At 37.8% G+C, this 19,048-nt stretch overlaps 1 protein-coding gene and 1 pseudogene across 2 annotated transcripts in view; both read right to left on the minus strand.

Moving 5' to 3' along the window:
* Positions 1–19,048, minus strand: part of KCNG2 (potassium voltage-gated channel modifier subfamily G member 2) — a 164,532-nt gene that overhangs the window by 41,866 nt on the left and 103,618 nt on the right. The gene's annotated exons all lie outside the window — the stretch shown is intronic.
* On the minus strand, positions 10,458–11,460 carry LOC140498731 (large ribosomal subunit protein eL13 pseudogene; annotated as a pseudogene).

Here is a 19,048-nt window from a genome sequence, read left to right on the forward strand (position 1 = left end):
ACCTAGTAACGAGTTTTTGAGGATTTTAAAGGAGAGAAAGTTCATTAGGACCTTTGAGAAGTTGTGCTACCTTGTTCATAAGTGTTCTCTGCATGTGCCTTACACTGTGATCATACTATAAATCTGTGCCTCTTCTTTCAAAGATTCTGGATTGATTAAAGGGAGAGAGTACCCTAGGGTTTTTTTGGGGGGATTTTATAATTACTGCTTTTATAATGTAATTTTACTAAATGCTTTTACTAAGAAATATCTAATAGGTACTACTGGCTTATTGCTGATTAAATAAGTCAGTGGTGATGGAGGCTCTCAAGCTATATACATATAGGAGTGGATATTTGCAACCTGAAATACCTGAAGTAGCACATCTTGTAGGGAACTAAAACATGAATGCAAGTTGGAGGAGTGACCCAAAGGGAGTGCTACATGTGAATTACAAATAGTCACAGTTCTATTATCAGGAATAATCAAGAAAACCCTATGTTAATTAATTTGTTAGCATTTAATCATTAGCTCCCTATAAACATGTAATAAAAGTTCATTACTTCAGAATTTGTAACATTCATTCAGGCGTATTTATTTGTGTTAGCTTAGAAAAAACAGAACTGACAAGCAAATCAGTGCATACAAGAATGTAGGCAGAGAAAGGGACATTTAACCTTTTTAAGGGAACTATTCTAAATTTATATATAAACAATCTATTTTTCAAGGTAAGACCTTAGTTGTCAAGTTGCCAACACCACTATCGATCATTTTGTGTGTCTTTGAATATGGAATAATATTCTGTAGCATGAATGGAGCTCAGAAGTCCATCCAACCAATACCCTCACTTTGCAGTTGAAGAAACTGTGATTCAGAGAAATTAAATAAATCACTAAAAGTTTCACTTTTTGCTAGTAGTAGTACTAGGACTTGAACTCAGGTCTCCTGATTCTAGTCCAACAGAAACTTTATCACTTTTAAAAATAGTCTAAAATTCTGACTTTAATTGAATCAGACTATCCTGCTCGCCAGCACAGTATGGGATTTATAATCTTTGTCACATGTTCTTTATTGAATCAGCCCAATAAGCCCAAGTAATAATGCTTTTCTTTAATCATATGCTACAACCTTTTAATTAAAAAAGTACAAAAAGCTTTATTATTAAGAAAGGGGGCAAAGAATGAATTTATAACGAATGTGATTCTAGTAGTGAAAATACCTTGGACTCCTTGCTTAAGAACTTACACAAAGATAATTATGCCATCTAGTCCAGTTCACACAATAAAATAAGTAATGACCAACAGAAAAAGATTTTGTCTCTTCATGTAGAGTTCCTATTCAAAGTCATCAAACATTCCATTTGATGACTAACCTGTGATATTTCAAAAATTAGATTAGAATGCCAATCTTGATGATTTAGAGGTTATTATCAGCCTAGATTAGGGGTTCTTGACTTTTTTGTTTGGTGGTCTAGTGAAGCCTATGACCCTCTTCTCAAAATGTCTTCAAATGCACAAAAGTAAAATTGCAAAGGAAACTAACTGTGTTGAAATATAGTAATCAAAATACCAAAAACAAACAAACCAAGCTCCTGGACCCCAAGTTGGGAATTACTGGCCTAGATTGACCCTATCACCTAGAATTAAAGTAGGCAATAAACAAAGCATTTGGTCTGACTGACATGAATAGTATATCTGCTTAAAGTATGTGCCAAAAGTCTCAGTATATTGATTTTATTGAGGTTTCTTCTGTAATGATGAAGCAAATAAAGGATGCATAGATCTAGCATTTACTGATAAGAGTGTTCAAAAAATGACCTAGGACTAGTAAGCATCAATTGTCAAAATTTCATGTGTTGGGCTGTTCTTCATAATCAAGCCTTGATGAAGGGAAACCCACTGAGGTATTGTCATATAAGAACAAGAGCAGGTTTACCTACTTAAACAAGTATGGTAGCATAACCAAAGAGGAATAGAGTGACTGATTGACATTGTCATGTATTTGACAAAAGGTGGGAGACTGCTCAGGAGTCACAATGAAAAAGCTGACATTTGTCAGGAAAGTTAACTTCTAAACCTGGTCTATATTTTTCAAAAATGCAATCCTATAATGGCAAAGCATATGTTACAGTCTCCTTGAAATGCTACCTGAAAAACTGAGTCCATAATGGTTTAATTGCAGATTTTCACAATGTTGTGCAATAAAGTACCATGTCTTCCCTAAATGGAAAAATGTTCTCAATAATTGCTGATTTTAGTACTGTTGACTATCATGAATAGATGTCCATTGTGGTATAATATTTTAATAATGAAAAACATACTACAATTGAATATTTTGTGACTGTTCAGAGGTCATTAACAACTGATACTCAGTTGACATTTGACCAGTTGAACGACCCCCTTGACATCCTTAAAATTGACTGTTCATCAATGATATCTCCCTGTTTTGATGATATATGTACCATTTCTGGATGAACTTTAAGCGTTCAAATAAAACATAAAGAAGTATTCTGTTTCCTTTTATGAATATCATTTGACCCTTATCCTAATAGATAAATACATCTTAAGCAAACATACAATTGTCTGAGTTTTTTGGTCTTACTTAGCCACTTTAGTCATAGAGGAGAGTTCTATGGGACATACAATAATGGAAAAGACTTAACAAGAAATAGGTGTCAGTTGAATACTTTGAAGTGATGATCAAACACAAGACTGGGAACACAGAGCAGAAGCAGTAGCTGTTATGAAACTACCCCATCACCTATACATTTTACAAGATAATGCTGAAACAACTTACCTTGTTGAAGTTAAAATAAAAGCCAGGGGTCCTATCTGTAAACTAAATTCTTTTAAATTCATCTTTGACCTTTACATGACATACCCTGTTTTATAGATGGTAATAAAAACGAATAAGACACTTCAAGCTCAGATCTCAACTTATTTATGTCAACCTGGATGAAGAACTTATGAAACTCTTTGGCTTCAAAGAGTAGTGGCCTAGAATATTTTCAATCCCTTTTCAACGAGGGTATGAAAATGTGTGTAGAGGACAATATATTGATTCTCCCAGATAACAAGAGAAAAAATGTGCACTTGTATTGATGCTGCATTTTAGTCCCTGCATTTCTTGGATACAAAAGAAGAGCAGGGAAAAATAGCTTCACTTTAACCACTCCTAGACTCAATGATTACCAGAAACTGAAAACAATTGGAACAAGAGACTTAGAAAATTGTGTCTGTCATGAGAAAACTACTGAGTTTAGATAGATACATGGAGAGAAACTATGAAAGTCCTTCACAACAAACTTATAATGCCTTTGGATGAACTGAAAGCCAAAGTCAAATTGCTTGAGTATTATCATGGATCTATTTCTAAATGTAGCACTATGAAAACCATCAGAGAGGCTTAACTGACCAACAGAATTGGATCATTTTTCCACGTTCCAAGCATCTTACAGATCTATTTAATGTTTTTCAGTCTTACCTTATAAGCTAGTTTATATAAAAGTACCTCTGCAGAACTAGTGCAGGTGAAAAACAAATGCAGTGTTCCTAATCACAATGACGTAACTGAGGAATAAGTCTGTAATGCCCAGTGATTTTTTCCAAGTACAAAATACTTGTTTTAATCACAGTTCAGCCAAACCACTCGCAAAACCCATCAACACATTGTCTACATTTGATGACATTTATGACATTCCATTGTACTACCTGGAAAGTAAAGTAAGGGAGTGCTTTTTTAAATCTCTTCTCTCATGCTAAGTAAGTTTGGTCATTATAATTACACTCACTGCTTATCTTTCTTGTAAGCATTTTGGTGGATCATAGAAGCAGGGAGAGATGGAAAGAGCCCAAAGGTGAAGTTAACCAGTCTATCTTTTCCTATAAATCATGGTTCACTGTTGCCTTTATAAGCTATTTGCACGTCTCTGGCTTTGAATTCACAATTCTGATGCATGCTTTCCTTTGGAACTTCCCTAGTAGGTAAAATTAATGAGAAAATTTTGCCCTTTGGCTCTAGTATCAGTTTTGCCTTTTTCAATATTTGTCTCTTTTCCTTATTTCTGAACTTCCAGATTAATGGGCAGTGTGCTGCTATGGGAAAAGTACTGGACATAACAATAGAAGAAACCTGGATTTGAACCCAACCTTTGATAATTCCTAGGTATGTCACCTAGGTAAGTCACTGGTAAGTCACCTAACCAATCTGAGTCTCACTTGCTTTTTTATTTTCCTTCAAAAAATTTTTTGTTTTTAAACATTCTTCTCTTTTAAAGTTTGAGTTCCAAATTCTTTCCCTCCTTCCTGCCTCCTCCTGCTCCCATTGAGGAAATAAGCAATATAATATCAATTATACATTGAAATTATGCAAAAATATATTACCATATTGCAAAACAAAAGGCAAAAAAAAAAAAGAAAATGAGAAAATTACACTTCAATTGCTGTCAAAATTCATCAGGTTTCTCTATGGAGATAGATAGCAATTTTCATCACAAATCCTTTGGTATTGTCTTGGATCATTGTATTGATCAGAGTAACCAAGTCTTTCACAGTTGAGCACCGTTACAACATTGCTGTTACTGCGCATAATGATCACCCAGTTCTCTTCTCTTCAGTCTGCATCAGTTCATATAGGTCTTGTCATGTTTTTCTGAAACCACTACCCTCATCATTTCTTATAGCATGATAGTACTCCACAATTATGTGCCATAATTTCTTGAGTCATTCCCCAATGGATGAGTATCCCTTCAATTTCCAATTCTTTGTCACCACAAAAAGAGCAGATATAAATATTTTTGTACATATAGGCCCTTTTCCTTTTTCTTTGATCTCTTTGGGATACAGATGTAGTAGTGGTATTGCTGGGTCAAAAGGTACCGCATAGCCTTTGGAGCATAGTTCCAAACTGTTCTCCTGCTTGGTTGGACCAGTTTACTACTTTACCAACAATTCATTACTATACCTATTTTCTCTCATCCCCTCCAGCATTTGTAATTTCTGATTGGTGGTATCTCAGAATTGTTTTAATTTGTATTTCTCTAATCAAGACTGATTTAGAGCATTTTTTCATATGACTATAGATAACTTTGGTTTCTTCTTCTGGAAACTTGACTATTCATATCCTTTGACCATTATCAATTGGTGAATGGCTCTTATTTTTATAAATTTGACTCAATTCTTTTTATATTTGACAAATGAGGTCTTCATTTGAGAAACTTGCTGCAAAAAATTTTTCATTACTTCATTGACTAGGGCACCTTTTAACAAAATGTAGTTTTCCTGATTATCTCTTTTAATTAGGTCTGCTTTTGCTTTTGCTTTGTCTGAGATCATGATTGCTAACTCTGCCTTTTTTACTTTAGCTAAAGCATATTCGATTCTGTTCTAGTCCTTTATTTTAACTGTGTCTTTCTGTTCCAGGTGGATCTCTTTATAAACCACATATTGTTGGATTCTGGTTTTTAAACCATTCTGCTATCTGCTTCCATTTTATGGGTGAGCTTATTCTATTCACAGTCACAATTATGATTGATAACTGCGTATTTCCCTCCATCCCATTTTCTTCTGTTTCTTTTCTCTCTTTTTATCCTGTCCTTCTTCAATGGTCTATTTTGCTTCTGACCATAATCTCCCTTAATCCACCCTTCCTTCTATCATCTTTCCCCTTTCTCTTATCCCTTTCCCCTCCTTTTTCCATATTGGGCAAGATAGATTTCTATACACAACTGAGTGTGTATATATATTCTTTCTCCTTTGAACCATTTTCAATGAGAGTGAAGTTCAAGTGTTTCCCATCATTCCCCCAATACCCCTTTACTCTAAAAGCTTCTCTTTGTATACCCTACTTATATGAAAAGATTTTTCCCATTCTACACCTCAATTCCCTCCTCCCAATGTATCACTCTCTCACCCCTTCATTTTTTTTAGAACATTCCAACATAATTGACTCACAGATATGCTCTTTGTCTATATAAACTCCTATTAACTGCCCTAGGTTGTGCTACAGATAGAATACCATGTTTGCAGTCAGGAAGACTAATCTTCAGAAGTTCAAATCTGGCCTCAGATATATAACCTAGGCAAGTTGCTTGACCCTGTCTGCCTCATGTTCCTTATCTGTACTGGAGAAGGAAATGACAAATCTTTCCAGTATCTTTGCCAAGAAAATCACAAATGAAGTCATACAGAGTTCGATGTGACTGAAATGACTGAACATCAATAATGATCAAGTTCTTAGGAATTACATAAATAATCTTCCTATATAGAAATGTAAACACTTTAACCTTACTGAGTCCCTTATGATTTCTCTTTCATGTTTTCTTGGTTATGCTTCTCTTGAGTCTTACGTTTGAATGTCAAATTTTCTATCAGGAATGCTTGAAAGTCCTCTATATCATTAGACATCCATTTTTTCCACTAAAGGATTCTACTCAGTTTTGCTGGGCAGGTGATTCTTGGTTTTAATCCTAGTTCCTTTGCCCTCTGGAAGACTCTACTCCAAACCCTCTGCTCCTTGAATGTGAAAGCCACCAAATCTTTTGTGATCCTGACTGTATCTCCATGATATTTGAATTGCTTCTTTCTGACTGCTTGCAATATTTGCTGTTTGACCTGGGAGCTCTGGAATTTGGTTTACACTATTTCTGGGAGTTTTCATTTTCAGATCTCTTTCAGCCATATTGATGTATTCATTCAAATTTTATTTTACTCTTTGGATTGAATATATCAGACTAGTTTTCCTTTATAATTTCTTGAAACATGATGTTTAGGCTCCTTTTTTAAATCATGATTCTTATAGCACAATAATTTTAAAATGATCTCTCCTGGACCTATTTTCCAGATCAGTTTCCAATGAGATATGTCACATTTTCTTCTACTTTTTCATTCTTTTGACTTTGTTTTATTGTTTCTTGGTGTCTTGTGGAGTCATTAGCTTCCAGTTGTCCAATTCTAATTTTTAAGGAATTATTTTCTTCAGTGAATTTTTGTACCTTCCTTTCCATTTGGCATATTGTGTTTTAAGTCTATGTTTTAAAGACTGTTTTTAGTTTGTTTTTATGTCTCTTTTATAGCAGATCAATTCTGTTTTTCAAGGTATTATTTTCTTCAATTTTTTTGTGCCTCTTTTATTAATCTGTGTTCAGGGAGGACTTGTAAGGGCTTATTGAGCCCTTTCCAAGGCTTTTCATCTAACTTTGGTGTCTCCCTCTCACTCAACTTTCACCAGTGGCTCCAAGAAGTCACAGCATGTGTAGCAGCCACAACCTGGCAAAATCATCTCAGCAGATAGTTTAAACCAGGTTGAGGGTAACCAACAGGCCTGAAATCTGTTGATGAGTTAGGGGGATGTCTACCTCAAGCATATGAAGACCTTCCTTTACAGAGTGAGTAGATGAGAACAATTTATTCCAATGACTATGAAAGTGGCTGAAGAAGGTGCCATGAAGAACTTAGGGCTTGATCAGATATAGAAGACACCAAGGTCATCCACTGCAGCCTGGGCCATCATGAGTCATCTTGACTTTTGTCTTGCCACTGGACTTTGCTGATTCTGGAAGAGAGAATAAGGCTGACACTTCTGTGTAACTCTACCTCACTTAAGTCCAGTTCATGTTCAAGTCAAGATATCACTCCATGATGTCATTGGTCCTCTTTGAAAATGAAGGATAAGCAATAACAATTCTCTTTCCACAATTTTCTTGCATCACTTTCATTTCTTTTCCAAATTTTTCTTCTATCATTTTTCTCCTTCTTTAACTCTTCCAAGAATTCTTGTTGGGCTTTGGTCCAGTTAGCATTTTTCTTTCTTTCTTTCTAAGCTTTGCTTATAGATGTTTTCACCTTATTGTATTCTGAGTTTGTGTCTTATTCTTAGTAGATTTTTCTGGTCATGTTCTCTTTTTATTGTTTGTTCATTTTTCCAGCCTATTTCTTGACTTTGAACGTCATGTTTAAGTTGAGCAATGCTTATCTGAGGGGTAGAGAGGAACTGTCCCAAGTTTCAGGCTTTTTTCATGCCACTGTTTTCAGAACTAGTTCTGGGGACCTATAAGTTTTGGGTGCTTCCAAGGTGGTGTGATCCAGAGAGGTGTAATCACTGGTCTCTTGGTCTGTGCTCTGGGATGGGCCTTTGCTACCCTGCATCTACAAGCACTAGAATTCCTCTTGGCCTTAGTATTGTGACCAGGTTCTCTGTTCCCCTGCAGTGCAAGCACTGATGCTCCTCTTGGCCCTGAAACTGTGACCATGGCCCCTGATCCCTTGTGACCTACCATAAGGACTCCTTTCTATCCTGGAACTGCTACCCAGAACTGTATATGGACAATAGAGCTGCCAATTAGTGTCACCTGCACCCAGCGCCAGCAAAGGGTTCCCTATAATCTATTTTGATCAGTTCTCTGACTTCCTTACTGTCTCTGGGCTAAGAGTTCCTGAAGCTGCTACTGCTACTGTGGCTACTGTTGCTGTCACCAAGTGTCTGCACTCTGGACAGGCCTCCACCATAGTTTCGCAGACCTCTCCTGACAACCTCCTAAATTTTTTTTAGGCTGGAAAAATGTCTGTCTTGACCTTTTGCTGACTCTGTCACCCAAAAGTTTGGTTTGAGGCATTATTTTAAAGTTGTTTGGAGGGAAGTGTTGAGAGAATTCAGCTGGGTTGTGCCTCTAATCCACCACCTTGGCTGTACCCTAAGCCTCACTTTCTTCATTGTACAATGTAGACAATAATCCCCATGGTACTGATCTCACAGGATTTTTGTGGGACAAAGTAAATGAAAAAAATGCTATACAAATGTTACTTCTTCTTGTCTACTAGGCTAAACGATGTTGCTTCTGCCCTAGTCATCACTATAGCTCTTCCCCACAGGAACCTTGGATACTGCCCATACTACTACCCTGAGCTTGGTTAAATTAGCTTTTACTTTATGTTGTGTGAAACCAAGTCTTTATTTCACTTCCTGGCCACCATCTTCCATGACAATACCTCCCACTAGCTCCCTTTTATGTTGTTGCTCCTATTAGAATATGAGCATCTTGAGGGCAGGGCAGCAGCATCTTGCTGGATTGTACTTGAAACCCTAGTGCTTATTATGGTGCACAGCCCATAGTAAATACTTAATAAACATTTGCTGCTTCTATGTGTGCATCTATCTATCTATCTATCTATCTAGTTGTGTATTGAACATATCAATGTAGCACATTACCTTGGCAATGTGACTTCTCTCTGTTCTAGACTGTTAGCTATGACCACAGTTCCTATCCAAACAGTGGGGCAAAAAAGCAGGGCAGGAAGACACTCCACCATTTCATTCATGTACCTTCTCCATTGAATTCAGAGCTTTAATAGAAGGGAGCTGCTTTGCCAAGTGAACAAAAACAACCTAAACAATTGTATTTTGCTAAGGAAGTGCAGCTTGGCACCTTTCCTTTATCAGGTTAGTCTCTGCCAGAGAAACCAGAGCACTGTTCTAGTCTAAGTTACTCACCATTTCCCACCAGGAACTCTAGCACCCTTGCTTCCTGGAAATATCTAATATACCAAGAAATGCAATTAATGCCACTATAAAACAATGGTGCAGCAAAGCTATTAGTGTTTGAATTTCCTAATACAGCCAGTGTCCCTTAATAGTCAAACTGGCTGAGGAGACCTAATCATGTCTTCCTTCCTGAAAGAAGTGGGCCATTATTGCTTGGTAAACAAAACATAACAAAGCATCACCAGTTGCTATGCAGCAAATAAACCATTTATTCATTTTTATGTTGTTGGCAACAAAGTCACATAGTTGTGTTTAGACAAAGACATAAAAAAATAAAAGAACAGGAAAAAGATAATTATCACAACCATACCTTGCCTAGTCTGTTTAACAAAGGAGGAAATTGAAGAATCTGAGAGGAGAGTATGAAATAGAATAGTCTCTTAAGCAACACAGAAGAATCAGGTGGATTACCATATAGCAGAGTGTGGCATAGTATGGCAAAGGCAGAGCAAAATTAACATAATATACTGTATTTTCATATTGTTTATTTTTTAAAATGGATGAGATCCTCAGGTGTTTGCTTTTTAGATATTGTAGGTGAGGTGGAAGAAGAGAGAGAACTTGACTCAGTAGACTATAAGCTCTTTGAGGGCAGGACTGTAGTGGTGCTCATAGTATTTTGTATTGCTATAGAACAGAATCAATTATTTGGATATTGACAGCTACATTAAAGAGGTAACAAATTTCTTGTTTCCTCCCATTTGAACAAATGGAGTTAAACTAGCATTTTTGTTTCCAGGAGGAAAGCATCATGGAGGGAAAACAAAAACTAATTTTTTACCCTGAAAGGGGCAAATCTTCAGCTGGATATCTCATGGAGAATGATGCATGATCCAGCTACAGTTAAAAGAGGCACTATATTCCACCATAGCAAAAGCTCAGCATTTGCTGGGAAATCAGTTGACAAATGTTGATCACTCAGTCCAGATTTAAATTCCAGACTTGGGCTGTGTGACTCTGAGAAATTTCTGTTGTCTGAGTTAAAAAAGAATGATTTTGCCACCTTTTGTTTTTATTGAAAATTCTCAGAAGCTGTTTACTTTTTTCCTTTCTGCATCCTGTTCTACAGTTTCCCTGGTTTCTGTTGTCCAGATTCCAAAAAGACAGGCACTGGCCCAGACCATTCAAAGACTGGCAAACACCTTGAAATTCTTCTCATCTTCAGTAATGATGTGAGCTCTCTCTTCCTTGTAGACATTTCTGATGGGAATAACTGGTCCTGAAGGCTGGGCTGATGACTTGCGTTTTTCAGCAAAGCCATCTCCCTTCTTGGGTGCAGATGGTTTCCTTGGGTAGAGGATCAGTTTGGAATGATATTCTTTCAGCTGCTGCACATTTCCCTGAAGAGACTCTATAGACTTATTTCTGTGACAAAGCTCCACCAATGGTCTGGGCCACTTTTTATGGATACCAGCCACCTGAAGCTCTTCCAAGCTGAATCTTCTACCAGCACATATTTTAGTATCGAAAAGTAAGGTCCCTCATGATGGACCAGATAGGACCAGATACAGGGTGAGGAGCAATTTGATGGGATTTTGCTGGATGAGCCTTTTGTCTTCTAATCTTCCTGGCTGGCTGGTTAAACTATGTGGCATCTTGTCTTTGCCAGTCTTTGTGAAAATGGGGCTTTGTGCCATTTTGGCTGGGTGCTATGACTGTCTAGAGCTCTATTCACAGACATCAGAGCCAAACAGAAAGGAAAGTGGCATCCCAAAGCATGCTGGGATGGTGATGATTTACCACCTTTTTGAAAAAATGTTTCTTAAATTTTTGTTTTTATTGTTTTTTGTTGTTGTTGTATCATCACATTTATTTCTAAATATATTCCCTGCCCTACCCCATCTTGGCTTGAAACACTCTTTTAAGATAAAAAGAAAGCAGTTCTACAAAACCAACCAAATACATGGACCATGTCTCATAATTCAGGCAATATCCTATACCCATGGTTCTCCACCTTTACAATGAAGGGAGAAAAGAGCGTTTTCTCAATTCCTTTTCAGATTAGCCATTTTTTCTTAAGCCATGAATCAAGTACATTCCCTGGACATCATCAATAAACTTCTAATTACCATAGTTACCAGCAGGAAGAGAAACTCCTGCTTTGTAAACTACTATTTTACCACAACAAAAATTTGGTCTCAGGAATCAGTAGGATTTAGGCTGATTTGATTCATGTTATAAAGGTTACTGATGTCTCCCTGCGTCATCTGTGTTTTACCATGTTCCTTCTTTGCCACCCTACAAGCAAGAACAACTTCATACATCATCTTTCATTTTGCAAGATAATCATGGTCTCTCTTCCCTATTCAAACCACAGTTGTAATGTTATGCTGAGACACTGACAAGCTGGAATGTATCCAGAGAAGGATGATCACAATGGTGAGAGGACTGGGGACATACAAGGATTAGTTGAAGAGACTAGAAATATTCAGACTTGAGTAGAGAAGAGTTAACAGGGGACAGCATAGCAGTTTTCAAATACCTGAAGGGTTGTCATGTAAAATAAAGTTAGATTTCTTTTTGGCAGCTAAAAACAGAATCAACACCAATTAGTGGAAGTTGTTTTCTCGTGGGGGATACAATGTATACAGAAAGAAGTAAATACAAAATATATATGAATATGAGAAATATTTGTGATTTTTGACAGTGAAGGAAATTCTAGGTGTGAGAAGTGAAGTGAGTTGGGTGGTGTGAAAACTTCCTCCACCAACACAGATTGAAATTGAATTACATAAATTTTAGAGAATTGTTTGAGATATACAGAGGGTTAAGCAAGTTGCCCAGGGTCCCAGGGCTAGTATATGTAAGAGATGGGATTTAAACATAGATCTTGATTCAAAGTTGCCCATTGCTGAGGGGTAGCTAGGTGGTGCAGTGGATAGAATACAGGACCTAGAGTCAGGAAAACCCAAGTTCAAATCCAGCCCCAGATAGTTACTAGCTGTGAAACCCCAGGCAAGTCACTTGACCTTTGTTTGCCTTAGTTTTTTCCACTATAAAATGGGGATAGCACCTACCTCTCAGGGTTGCTGTGATTTGATACTTGTAAAGCATGTAGCAGAATGTCTGGCACAGAGAAGATATTTAATAAATGCTTATTCCCACCCCCAACCCCCTTTTCTTGGTGTCTCCAAGTCCAACACTCTGGTGTTAGAAGACTAGGAGTTCAAATTCTGGCTTGACCACATATTAACTGTGAGACTTTAGCCAAATGACTTAACCTTTCTGGTCCTGTTTTCTCATCTTGAAAATTACGGGCTTTGATTAGATGAAGTCTGAGATTTCCTTCTAGCTCTGAAACGATGATCTATAAGTTACAAGGGGAAAGAGAGGGGAGGAGGAGAAAGACCAGAATTTAGATCAGAATAGATATACCAGTACCAGTTAGAGCCATCTAAAAGTAAAATGGCATGCTTTGGGGATGAAGACTTCTGTCATAGAAAGAACTCAAGTGGAAGCAAGGTGATCACTTGTGGGGTCTGTTTAGCAGGGACTCATGGGGCAGGTCACATTTGGACCAGATGACCTTTGGTCTGTTCTAGCTCTCAGTCTATAGTTCGCTAATATTTTCTATGAAGTAAGTAGTAACAGCAGCATACTAATTTCACAGATGAATAAGCAGACAGAATATGCTTTGCCAAAGTAAGTAATTTGTACATCTGATTAAAAAAAGACTTAGGAATTAGATGCTACTGTGCCATCCTCTTCTTTCATTCTGTTTCTTCCCTTAGAGGGAAGAACCATATTCCAACCTGGTATATGTGTGGTGGTTGGTACTTGGCGGGCGGAACTGGGGAGGGGTGGTATATTGCCTTTATAATATATGGAATATATTATATTTAAATTTGCCATGTTTGTGTCAAATCTAATTAAAATGCCTCCTCAGATAATGAAAAACAATATCTTGGGCCACAATATCACCTGACTTGTCAAATTTAGAAATTCAAGTTAAATTCTATTAGAAAACCAAAAGGGAACATGCAGATATAGCATAAAGTACTTGCACTGGCCTCTACAGAGGAAGAGGAAGCCGAAGAGGGCTGGGGGTTGAAAGAGACAGAAGCCTGTTTAGATGGATATGCTCAATTGTTTTCTAGATCATGTTTTCAGTTGTGAAATATGGTTTTTAAAAATAGAGCATATGAACACAAATGCTTTCATGAGTTAAAAATTGTTATTAATGAAGATTAACAAATTCCTGCAAAAGAATTATCTTTTTCCCCTTATAGCTTATTTAGTCACTTTCCTGAGGTCCAATGAAGAGCAAATTGCCCATATAAATATCCTATGAGACTGAACCCAGAAGAAATCTAAAAAGCTTGCTAATAGAGCACAGGGCCACTGTTAATGTAGGGGAGTAAACAGTTCTTCAATGAAAGGGCTTTGGTGTTCCATTCCTGGTGTCTCTGTTTATTGGAGGGCAAGAAGAAAAGGTCCCAGATCAAAAATGTTGCTAGAGAGAGCCAGAGGTGAGGGTCTGACATCAGGCACTGGGCAGCCCCGAAGGACAAGCTATGGATTTGAGAAAGGAAAGAGAAGGTCTTAAATCATAACTTGATATTTTTACTTTATTCTATTCAATTCAAACATGGTAGATGGGTAGAGATACAGTGATTAAATAAGATAGAATTTCTATCCTCATTGAGTTTATAGTCAAGTAGGGATACATATGTGGCTATTACGTAATAATAAATGAAAGAAGAGGCCATGTGGAGCAAAGGAAAGAAGGGATTTGGGAAGGGACAAGAGGGACATTTATGAAGTTTATACTATGGGCCAGGCTCTGTGCTAAGTACAGTACAAATATTACCTCACTGTACCCTCACAACATCTCTGGGAAGTAGGTATTATTATTTTCCCTCTTTTACAGATGAGGAAACTGAGGCAAATAGGGTTAAGTGACTTGCCCAGGGTCATACAGCTAATAAGTGTCTAAGGTGGGATTAGAACTCAGGCTGTCCTAACTCTAGGTCCAGTGTTCCGTCCACTAAACATAATAGATTTGAAGTCAAAGCATGTTGGTTTTGTATTCTGCCTCTGCTATATACTGCAGGTATGATATAGGGTGTCATTTAATAATAAGTTAAATTTATAATAGCACTTTAGAGTTTACAAAGCACTTACCACATGTTATTTTACTTAGACCTTAGAACAATCTCATGAAACAAGTACTGCAGTTATAATTATCCCCATTTACCAGAAGAAGAAACTAAGGCTCAGAGAGGTTTTTAAAGTCTTGCTCATGGTCCCAGATAAGAAGCAGTAAAATCAAGATTGAAATGTAGGTTCTCACATCTAGGAAGGGAAGCCTTGATTACAAACAGCCAGCAAGACTTCATTAAGAATGGGTCATGTTACACTGGATTTTTAAATCAGTGAACCAGAGAAATTGTATGAAAACAGTTTACTTAAATTCTAGCAAGGTTTTTGATAAAGTAGATAATATTATTTTTGTGGAGAAGACAGTGAGATGTGGAATAGGTGATAATATAGTCAGATGGATTTGTAAATGGTCAGGTTGCCAGACCTCAAAACGAGCACAAAGAATGATATTGAAAATTACTGTGACTTCTATTACCAAAATAATATGAAGCACATATATGATCACATTTTAAATTACAAAGTATCTTCCTCACAACAACCACTCTGTGAGGTACATAGTACAAATGCTATTAATGCCAATTTAGATATGGAGAAACTGAGGCTAAAAGTGTTACAAATGACTTGTGCTTAGTTATACAGTTAGTAAGAAGCAATCAATGAACATTTATTAAGTACTTATCATGTACCAGACAGTGTGAGAAGTTCTGGGGTTGTAAAACAAGGCAAAAAAAAAAATGGTCCCTGAACTCAAGGAGCAATCTAACACATTCTAACAGAGGAGAAAAAAAGCAAACAGCTATGTACGTACAAGATACATACAGAGCAGATGGAAAGGAAATCTCATAAGGAAAGCACTAATTGTGTGTGTGTATGTGTGTGTATGTGTGTGTGTGTGTGTGTGTGTGTGTGTGTGTGTAACTGAGAAAGAACTGGGACAGTCCTCATATAGAAGGCTGGGATTTGATCTGAGTCTTGAAGGAAGCTAGGGACAACTGACAGGTAAAGCTGAAGAGGGAGAACATTGGAGGCATGAGGATCAGTTAATGCACATGTTTGGAACCGTGAAGGGCTTTAAATACTAAATAGAACACCCTTAGATTTGATTCTGGAGGTAAAAAAAAAAATCACTGGAATTTATTGTGTAAGATTGGAGGTGGGGGAGGTTCACATAGGCAGGCTTGCATTTAGGAAAATTATTTTGGCAGCTGAGTAGAATATAGATTTAAGTGGGGAGAGATTTGAGGCAGGGAGACAACTAGAAGGCTATTGTAATACTCCAGGTGTGAAATGATGTGAGTCTGCACCTGGTGGTGACTGTGGGAAAAGAGAGAAGGGGACATATACTAGAGATATTATAAAGGTAAACATTTTAAAATTTGGCATCCTATCATATACACACGTGTGCACACATGCACACACACATAATATGGAGTGAATTTGAGAGAGAGGTTGAGGATGACGCTGAGTTTGTGAGCCTGGAAGGATGGTATTGCCCTCAATAGTAATAGAAAAGTTTCAGGAGGAAAGGGAAGAAGTTAATGAGTCCTGTTTTTGATGTATTAAGTTTGAGATGCCTAATAGATATTCAGCTGAGCTATCCAAGAGGGAGTTGGTGATGGGAAACTGATGATCAGGAGACAGTATAAATCTAGACATATAGATGTGCGAATCAGCTGCATAGAGATCAATGAAAACTGAACTCACTGGGAGCTCAAGGGATTATCAAGCAATAGTGTAATGCTAATGAGAGTTAAAGATCTTCCCCCACCCATTAATAGGCTTGCCCATTAAGGGAAGCTTGATTAGGGGAGGCCCACACCTTTTCCTAATTTCTAATGAGGCACTGGTTCTCAAGGGTTGTGATGCTCTCTAGCTCTGAAAAGTGTATAAATAATCTAAGTTGAAGTTTTGTTTTGGGGCTTACTCATTGGAAGCGTTTGTTTGGCCAGACAAGACTCTGCGCAGCCACTAAGGAACCCCCCAGCTTTGAAAACCCAGATGTTGGTGCTTCTCTCTCTGGTAACTATGCACATATGTAAGTGATGATCAGATAGTTGGATCTGTCTGTTGATCTGTGATGTATATATTGCTTATGGTCAGACAGTTGGAAGTCCTGTCTGTTGATGTTTATTTCTTGTGTATTTTCTCTAAAGTTCAGGGTGCTGAATTTTTCCCCTGAACTAAGTGAATGATGTATGTGCTTGATTAAAGTGATTGTTAACCCCTCAAAAGTTGCTTTCCTTTTAGAAAAGCAGATCTAAGAATCTTTACAGTAGGCCTTTCTGCTTATGTCGGGGAAAAAGAGAAGAGGGCCCAGGACATAGCTTTGGAGGACACCCGTGGTTAATGGGCATGACCTAGATAACGAATAAGCAAAGGAAACTGAAAAGGAATGGTCAGACAAGTAGAGAGTAAGGTCAGAAAAACTTAGAGAGGAAAGAGTAGCTAGGAGAAGATGGTGATTAGGATGCAGAGTAGACAAGAAGGCTAAAGAATAAGAAAAGGCCATTATATTTGGCTATTAAGAAATGACTAGTGAGTGACTTTGGAGAGAGCAGTATCAGTCAAATCAGAACAGAAGTCAGACTGAAGAAGGTTTAGTATTGAGTGAGAGAAGAGGAAATGGACGTACCAGGTATAGGTGGCTTCATCAAAGAGTTTAGACAAGAAGGATAGGTTGACAGAAGGGATAAGCCAATCAAAGAAGAGATTTTTAGGGATGGAGGACACCAAGGCATGTTTATAGGCAGTAGGAAGGAAGCCAGTAGAGAGGGAGAAATTAAAGATTACAGTGGGAATGATAGGCAGCATTCTTTTGGAGAAGATGGGAAGAGGTAGGATCAAAGACTCATGGAGAAGAGTTTGCTTTGGCAAGGAAAGGGCCACCTCTTCAAGAGGGACAAAGATGATGACACAGAGAGTGGGGTGGGGAGACACATGCCAATGGTGTGAAATGAGGAAGAGAGGAGAAGAGGGAGCTCTTGGTGAATGGCCTCCACTTTTAAGTGAAGTATGTGTGGAGGTTCTCATATGAGAGGATGGGTATAGGGAGTTCCATGGAAGGTTTGAGGAGGAATGAAAAGGTAAAAATAGCTACTATAGTGAGAGAGTGAATCAATCAGGAAGGTGCAAAAAAGACTGCATCACTGCAATCAGTTCAGATTGTGTAACATAAATTTGTACTAGATCCAGTCAGCATGGTGTTGTAACTTCTTATAACTATTCAGTAGCATGTGAATAGGAGTGAAGGCAACAAATGTTGGGAGTAATTCATATAATTAAATGATGAGGGACAAGGGGTTTGAGCATAGAAAATAGTGCAAAGCTGAACTGATTCAACAAAGCATTGAGATAGGGAATGAAGGAGAGTTCAGCCAATGTAGGGATGACAGCCTGGAAAGATCTAAGGAGTGAAGGGATTGGGAGTCATGGTGAAAATGAAAAATAGGATTGGGGAGGTGGGTCATAAGACAAAAGGGAAAATAGAATGATTAAAGGTTATGATCACATAAAGGAATTTCTGAGTGTGTGAACATGGAAATGGAATACTTGTGAGTGATGTCACTCAAGAACATCATCTTTTTGTCCTGCTTGGCTGGAATAGAGGAGTAGGTCATGGGAACTGAGTAGACTAAAGAACTGGGAGACAATGGTGTTTGAGGGAGTGTCACTGTGTATACAGAAATCTCCTAATATGAACACAGGAGTTGGGAGATAAAGACTGTGACCCAAGCACTGAATTTTTTGAAGTAGGAAGGGAGGGGAATGCTCTGAGTGTTGACAGATAAAAAGATCTAAAATGGGTGATAAATTCAAATAGTGGGAACCTTAAAGGTTGCCAAGTGATGGGGGTAGAGGGATAGCAGGGAAGTGGAGGAATGAGGAACAAATGAACAAAATGAGGAACGAGGAACATTCCAGCTCCCTCACCATGATCAGTCAAGACTCAAACTGTGGTGTCCTGACTCCCAACACAATAGTCTTTTTGCCACAATTATAAGAGATCAGATTCACAGGGAATTCACTCAGCCCATGATCACACCTCTGACAGCAGCACTTGTACCCTTGGACAGTAAAACTAAATGAAATGGTAAAGTCAGAGGTTCAGGTTTGGTAATGCAAGACTTCTGAAAGGGCATATTTAGAAATATCACAAGGAAGGAGTCCCCTAAGCATTCCCAGCTTCTCTTATTGTACTGGTAGGGATCAGCCTGTAATCCAAGAATCCTTCTGGGGCTTTTATGCATTTTCATTTGGTACCACCTTGTGAGGTTAATGACTTCTATAAAGTTTCTGCTTTCCTACTGAGTAAAGTAGTATTTGAGTTTAGTCACAGGTTTAATTAGCTGAAGAGGCTTAAAGACCACATGCAAAGAAAAGACTCCAGGAAAAAACTGGTGGCAACAAGAAAGAAACAGAAGGAATCAGC

This window comes from Notamacropus eugenii, chromosome 4, assembly GCF_028372415.1.
Source record: "Notamacropus eugenii isolate mMacEug1 chromosome 4, mMacEug1.pri_v2, whole genome shotgun sequence".
Classification (NCBI taxonomy): Eukaryota; Metazoa; Chordata; class Mammalia; order Diprotodontia; family Macropodidae; genus Notamacropus; species Notamacropus eugenii.